Source organism: Amblyomma americanum, chromosome 11, assembly GCF_052857255.1.
Source record: "Amblyomma americanum isolate KBUSLIRL-KWMA chromosome 11, ASM5285725v1, whole genome shotgun sequence".
NCBI lineage: Eukaryota > Metazoa > Arthropoda > Arachnida > Ixodida > Ixodidae > Amblyomma > Amblyomma americanum.
The window spans coordinates 87,400,401-87,407,846 of record NC_135507.1 but is presented as its reverse complement, the minus strand read 5'-3'; the positions used below and the strand labels follow the sequence as shown (position 1 = coordinate 87,407,846).

The 7,446-nt window shown below is 45.4% G+C and overlaps 1 pseudogene; it reads right to left on the bottom strand.

The window, feature by feature from the left end:
- Positions 1-1,300: 1,300 nt before the first annotated feature.
- Positions 1,301-3,385, bottom strand: LOC144109783 (uncharacterized; annotated as a pseudogene).
- Positions 3,386-7,446: the final 4,061 nt, after the last annotated feature.

The window sequence follows — 7,446 nt, the reverse complement described above, 5'->3', positions numbered from 1 at the left end:
CGGGAGCCGCGCCCTCTACTTCTTCACCAATGAGAATGTTCGTTCAGGAAGATAAACAGAGGATTTTTACATGAACGTCACGCAGAAGTGTGCGCAAATGATACTAAAGGAAAACTTAGTTTTAACGGCCACTAATTAAAGACACGGATTAGGGGCGAAGATGTGTATTACAGCAGGATGTGATGTCACGTGAAAAGCTGCCGATATCTGCGTACTGGTGCGCCAAGAAATCACCAAGCGACCGCACAGACACCTTAAAACTAACTATCGTGCCATATTTGCAAGGTGATTTTAAAGAATGAAGTATATGAAGACGGGCTGGCTAGCTGTAGCTACATAAGCTTAGAGAAGTTTGACCGCCACACCCGCAATCAATGTGCAAAAGCAAGTGTACATGGTAGAACATAATATTTTTGGGCGATACAATCAGTTACAAAACAAAGTGGTTAAGCCCATGTTCGAGTTCAGCAGAGTTCGTCGAGCGCAAATGGAGCCGGTGCTTATTAATTAGGTACCGCTAGCTAATGTATCCAGCGCACAAAAAATCAGTGGTCCAGTAAGTGGCCTCTGCTCAACAAATTCCGCCTCCAAGTGGAAATCTTGCTTGCTTTCATCGCGGATTGTGTACTGGCGGCGTTTCATCGATACTTTAATCAATGTCAAATTAGAATTTGAAATTTAAGCGAAGCGGAGATATTGTTACTCTTCATTTTGCTTTACCCTGTTGACGACGCGCAGCAAAAAAAAAACAGCCGTGCGCTGTCCAATGAAAATTGGCCTATGAAAAATAGGTTGTTTCAGGAAAGGAAACGGTTGAGGAGTTGTCTAATCTCGGTGCACATCCCAACCGCACCGCAAGAGAAAGGAGGAAAGCGGTAGTAATGAAGAAATAGTGTGTTGCTGTAGTGGAGGGCTCCGCAATAATTTAGACCACCTGTGGATCTTTAATCGCACAGAACACTGGCGTCTTGTTTTTCCTGAATAATAATAATAATCGGTTTTTTGGGGAAAGGAAATGGCGCAGTATCTGTCTAAAATATCTTTGGACACCTGAACCGCGCCGTAAGGGAAGGGATAAACGAAGGAGTGAAAGCAGAAAGGAAGAATAGGTGCCGTAGTGGAGGGCTCCGGAATAATTCCGACCACCTGGGGATCTTTAACGTGCACTGACATCACGAAGCACACGGGCGCCTTAGCGTTTTTCCTCCATAAAAACGCAGCCGCCGCGGTCGGGTTCGAACCCGGGAACTCCAGATCAGTAGTCGAGCGCCCTAACGACTGAGCCACCGCGGCGGGGGAGCTAGGATGCACTATCCCACACATCACCCAGACCTGGACAGGGTGCAAGCCAGATCACTCAGACGTCTACAAACAGGTCATTCTTAGCCCCTGCTAAGAGAGAGTTGCTGTAGTGGAGGGCTCCGCAATAATTCAGACCACCTGTGGATCTTTAATCGCACAGAACAATAATAATAATAATAATAATTGGTTTTGGGGGAAAGGAAATGGCGCAGTATGTCTCATATATCGTTGGACACCTGAACCGCGCCGTAAGGGAAGGGATAAAGGAGGGAGTGAAATAAGAAAGGAAGAAGAGGTGCCGTAGTGTAGGGCTCCGGAATAATTTCAACCACCTGGGGATCTTTAACGTGCACTGACATCGCACAGCGCACGGGCGCCTTAGCGTTTTTCCTCCATAAAAACGCAGCCGCCGCGGTCAGGATCGAACCCGGGAACTCGGGATCAGTAGTCGAGCGCCTTAACCACTGAGCCACCACGGCGGGGCGCACAGAACTATGGCGTCTTCTCTTTCCTGTAAACTGTCATTTTCGTTATACTGCAAGAATAATAATTATTAATAATTGATTTTTAGGGAAAGGAAATGGCGTAGTATCTGTCTCATATATCGGCACACACCTGAGCCGCGCCGTAATGGAAGCGATAAAGGAGGTAGTGAAAGAAGAGAGGTGCCATCTTGGAGGGCTCCGGAGCAACCGAGGAATGTGAGGGATCTGTCCATCCATCGGTTTCAGCACGAAAATTTGAGCTTGAATTGTCCGCGAACGGGAAGCCTTCCCAGGAAGCAAGTCAGTTTCAATGGCGATTCAAGCAGCTTGGGCCACACTGTCTTGTTTTGCTCATAGGTGGGCCATGTGATGACCGACACTGGTGACCCTGTATCGACTTGCATGTCCACTGGAACGCCCCCCCCCCCCCCCCCCCCGCGTACAATCGGTTGCGTGATGCCGACGTGGCTTAAATGACTGTCCGCTGTTTCCAATGCCAATATACCGTCCGTGCGCACAGATGTGCTCTTGTCCTGAGACGATAGGGTACTTACCTGACGCGACAGACCTGGTGGCCCTTCAATGAACTCTCTCTCTCTCGAGAGAGAAACAGGCCCGCTGTTGGCACTTGAAGCATATTGCCGAACGGAACCGGCAATCCTCTGAATCGTGGCCTTTCGCTCCGCAGCGGTTGCACGAAATAATCCGTGGCCGGTTTCTTGGGCGATACGCCTATCCTCCCATCGCATGTGGGCTTCCTTCAGGGGCGTGGCTGCTTATCTGCTGCGCGCTCGCTTCTGCCATTTCAGCTGATAGCACGATTTAATCTGCTTCACTCCTCGTCAGCTGCGGCTTCGCCAGCAACAGTCGACGCACTACTGCGCCCACAAACGATGCTATCTCGCAGCATTCGATCGAACGTTGCGCCAAAATTGCATGTGTCCGCAATTTGACGAATGGCAATTATGGAATCTTTGGCAGGTTCGCCTGGCAGCTGTTCGCGCGTAAAGAACTTGTACGACTGTGATATTTCGCATAGTTGCGGCGAAAAGTGCTGCTGCAACAATGCTACCACTTGGGCGTAAGAAAGTTCGTTCACCTTGTCTGGCGCTCATCGACCACTAAGTAAATCCACGGTGTGGGTAGTCAGCGCTGCAACCAACAGGGCCCGCTTCTTCTTGTCGTCCGTGATGCCATTGCCTTCAAAGAAAGCCTCCAGTCGAACTTGGTAAGCTGGCCACTTGTCGCTCGTCTCCTTAAACTGCGGCGGGCTGGCATATCCTCCCACGGTGGCGAAGGCTGCGGCGTACTAAGAGGGCGGCCCGTTGTCATCCCATTCTCGTCGCCCCTGAAGAATCCGCACCATACACAGCGGTGGCTGGGCCAAGACAACGTTTATTGCTTTGAAGCGTGTTAATATAGGCGTTGTGTGAAACGATTAGAGAAGGAGTGTGAGGAGGACCGCGGCGATAACAGATGCCGTAAGTGTGAGTCACGCCGTAATCTGGCGTGACGTCATTCAGATGTAGCACTACTCGTTTCATAATTTTTGCGCATTGAGTCTTTGCGGTGAGTATATATTTACCTCTCTCCACCATGGCCTCACTGTTTCTCATTTGTAACTCAACTATCATCATGTCATCTTCTTGCTGCAGTGTGATTGCGTTTTACGCTTCTTCTTATCCCGGTGTAGGTTTTGTACTTAGTCCATAGATTGAGCATGCCCACCAGCTGTAGGCGTAGTAAAAGAGGCCTGATGGATTAAAATTAACCAAAAAGAAATTACACACAGAGTTATAGGACACCACCGGAAGCTGGCTGTCCTGCCCATAATTGGCGGTATGCCATCTGGTAACCTCTACGAAGTGGCCACGTGAGATAGCAAAGTTTCGCGATTCGAGATTCCGCGGTTGGTGGGGTAGAAAAGCTCTGGCTCCTGTCATAATTTTTTTTTCCTCTGTGAGACGACAGTTTCCTTGCAACAGCTGCAGCAAGTGCCAATGAATACACCAAACAGAGTATAATAGAATATTTATTCAAAAGTTCACCTTATAAAAATTAAAATCGCACTACAGCCATTGCAGAGATGAAAACTGATTCACTGCAATCCGCATTTGGAACCCAATCGAAGCCTTGGCAGTAACGACATAGGCAGTAACGACATAAGCATAATTTAGGGCCTTCTGCTGTACAATTTTGCCGCTCAGGGGCATGTTTGTTGCTCGTGTATCGACGAACCAAGCATAGACAGCCTTGTCGAGCTCTTCATACGTTGGTTGCGTCACTTTCTTGTGCGGCGCTGAAGTGCCCGATGAAAGTGTCTTCTTAATGCTGTCCTTATTCTTCAAAATCGTCCAGAGCGAACTCGGCGCGATGCCAAAATCTGCGGCAATAATTGCCTTCTTTCAGCTTTCCGCTTCGGCGATAATTCTATCCCTTTCTTTTAGCGAAATAAACTTTCGCTTCTTCGTTGGCGGCGACATGGCAGAGGCGATCGACGAGATCAGACTGCAGCGAGAGATCGACGATCAACACACACCGACACACGATGAAATGGTGGCAAGGGCTGCAGAGAAGGCGGGGAGGAGAGGCTGGCGACTGGATTTGGATTCGTCTTTGGCCCTCGTACGGCCGGCGGCTTTCGCACGGCGCCAACAAGCCCCCTCGCTACTTCCCTATGACAAATAAACGACTCACAGCCAAATTTTTTAATAAAGAATACATGAAAATGTAATAAACATACATTCCGTGCATTATTTAGCTGCTCCAAGCCACTGCTTTAGCAGGGAATAATCTCGTACAGCACCCAACGTTTGAAGAAAGGCGGGCCACTGACCGCGGTGAAAGTTGCGAAAAATTCGTAGAAGCGAATGCGTGCTCACAAAGTAATTCGTTCTCGAGGGAATTTTAATACATTAACTCCTATGGGGATTTCGCGGGGAATGAAAAATACTTCGTTGTGGCGAAAATTTCGTTGAAGCGGCATACGTTGTACCGGGATTCAACTGTAATATTTTTTTTTTTGCACAGGCGCAAAAATCGGAGCTTTTGTTTTGCTAGCATTGATTTTTAAACAGTTTGCTCTAGTCCACTCAAGAAGTTTAATTAGTGTTGTATTCGCGGAAGCCTTGAGATCATTAACGTCATTCGACTGGAAGAAAAGACTCGTGTCATCTGCATAGATAATGTAATATGCCGTCTGCTAATATTTATTGTATCATTTATATAGATGTTATATAGTATCTGTCCTAATACGCTGCCCTGTGGTACCCCTGCAGTAATATTTAGTACAGTAGAATGCCATTCATTTCTTACAACTCTCTGCTTGCGATGATTAAGATATGATTTAAGAACTGCACCAGAAATGCTGCGGAAACCGTAATGTTCTAATTTGGTAGACAGGATTGTATGGTCGATTCGATCGAACACTTTTGAGGAATCGATAAAAATACCCAAAGTATGTATATTTTTGCTCAAAACCCTTAAGTAATAATTCTTTCTGCGTTAAGAGGGCCAACTCCGTAGATCGAACTTTACGAAATCCAAATTGCTGCTCCGAGAGAATCATATGCTTGTCACAGAAAGACATTATTCTCTCGCATGTAACCTTTTCTAATCCTTTGGAAAAAATGGGTAGCACGTAGATTGGCCGATAGTTTGATAATTGTTTTGGTCACCAAATTTATTTATAATACTTACTCTGGCACACTGCATGCTTTCTGAGAAAGTACCTGCTTGCAAGCAAGCATTAAAGATAAAAAAAGTTGGGGTACTAAAAGGTCGAGGACATATTTTACTGGTTTGATTTCTAAATCATCAGTTTCTCTGGCCTTGTTATTCTTTACAGACATGAAAATAGAATATATTTCTTCATTAGTGCGTGGCTCAAAAAAATGCAGTTTTAGAAGTATGTGGGCCTAAAAATGTTTTAGCTCCATTCCTGTCAACCGCGTGCGAACATGAGGAGAGAGTTGAAAAGTGTTCATTAAACTTTTCTGCCAGTTCTTCGCCCTCCAGTAGTTCATTAATTACTGTTAAACGAAATTCACCATTGTGGCGAGTGTCTGCGTTCAAGAGTTCGCCAAGTTCGCGCCATAAGGCATCACTTTTTGTACAGGAAAAAAGATTTACAAAGTAAGTGTCTTTTATTTTACGTAAAAAGTTTGTTAAATTGCTGTATTTTTTTAAAGCTGCAAGGTCATCCAGGTTCTCTGTTTTTATGAACGTCTCGTACAATTTTTCTTTCCTCTTTATCATTCCAAGAGATTCATCTGTCATCCACGGCTTACGCAGTTTTTTTACACTTCTTAACCACTTTAAGTTTAAGGCAGGAATAGTAGCATTATTGTGAAAAGTGCCATGGATGTTTCATAGGCTTTTTCAGCACATGTGCATTCAAACACTGGGTGCCAACATATTAATAATAATAATAATTGGTTTTTGGGGAAAGGAAATGGCGCAGTATCTGTCTCGTATATCGTTGGACACCTGAACCGCGCCCTTAGGGAAGGGATAAAGGAGGGAGTGAAAGAAGAAAGGAAGAATAGGTGCCGTAGTGGAGGGCTCCGGAATAATTTCGACCACCTGGGTATCTTTAACGTGCACTGACATCGCACAGCACACGGGCGCCTTGGCGTTTTTTCCTCCATAAAAACGCAGCCGCCGCGGTCGGGTTCGAACCCGGGAACTCCCGATCAGTACCTACATATGAGTAAAATTTCGTTTCTGAATATTTCTAGGGTCTCCAGATTTATTTCTCGCAGAGTATATGTCTCCGAACAGTTTTCTCCTCTTAAGAAAGTCGCCTGCTTTGCAGAACACGTAGATAGGGAAATGATCGCTTAAGCTTGTTACAATTCTCCCCGACATTACACAGTCATGAATGTTATTTGTCACAAGTAAGTCTAAAATTCTTTCGGAGTGATGACTGATTCGTGTAGATACAGATATAACACTGACAAAAATAGGAATCATGAAGTATCTGAAAATCACGTGCCGGCACTGTGTTTCTAATAAGTTAATGTTGCAGTCACCGCCTAGAATCAAATGCATCTTATTAACAGTTGCGAAATTAAGGTAACTTTTCGAAATGGCCGAAAAAATGGTTCATGTTTCCTTGAGGGGAGCGGTAAAGGACCCCAAATAGTTTGCTTTTACACTGTAGCGTTATAGCTTCATAGTCGTCATTAAATTCTGAAAATGCTGGTTGCAAAGAACACGAAAAATTTTCCGATACCAACTGCAGCACACCATCGCCACGTCGGTTTCTCCTATTTAAATAAAAACTTCTTTATCCAGGCAGACTCAACACATCATCCTCACATGTGCACCATGTTTCAGTGATCATAATAAAATGAAAACTGTAACAGAATTCGCTAAGGAACACAGTGAGTTCATCTGTTTTGTTTCGCGCACATTGGGCATTACAGTGCAGGACGCCGAGACTGCTACTGTCGAGAGGGCTAACGATATCTTTAGGTGCAGCCATAAAACAAGAAAAAAAAAGAAGAGATAAGTTTCTGTGAGCTTAAGGGGTGGGGACCACATTGGAATCTTGTCCATATCAGCTTCACAGTGAATTCTTATCACATGAGAGGTTTCAGATTGACGTGCGTACACTGCCGTTCTTAACCCACGCAAAACGCCATTTAATGTCACG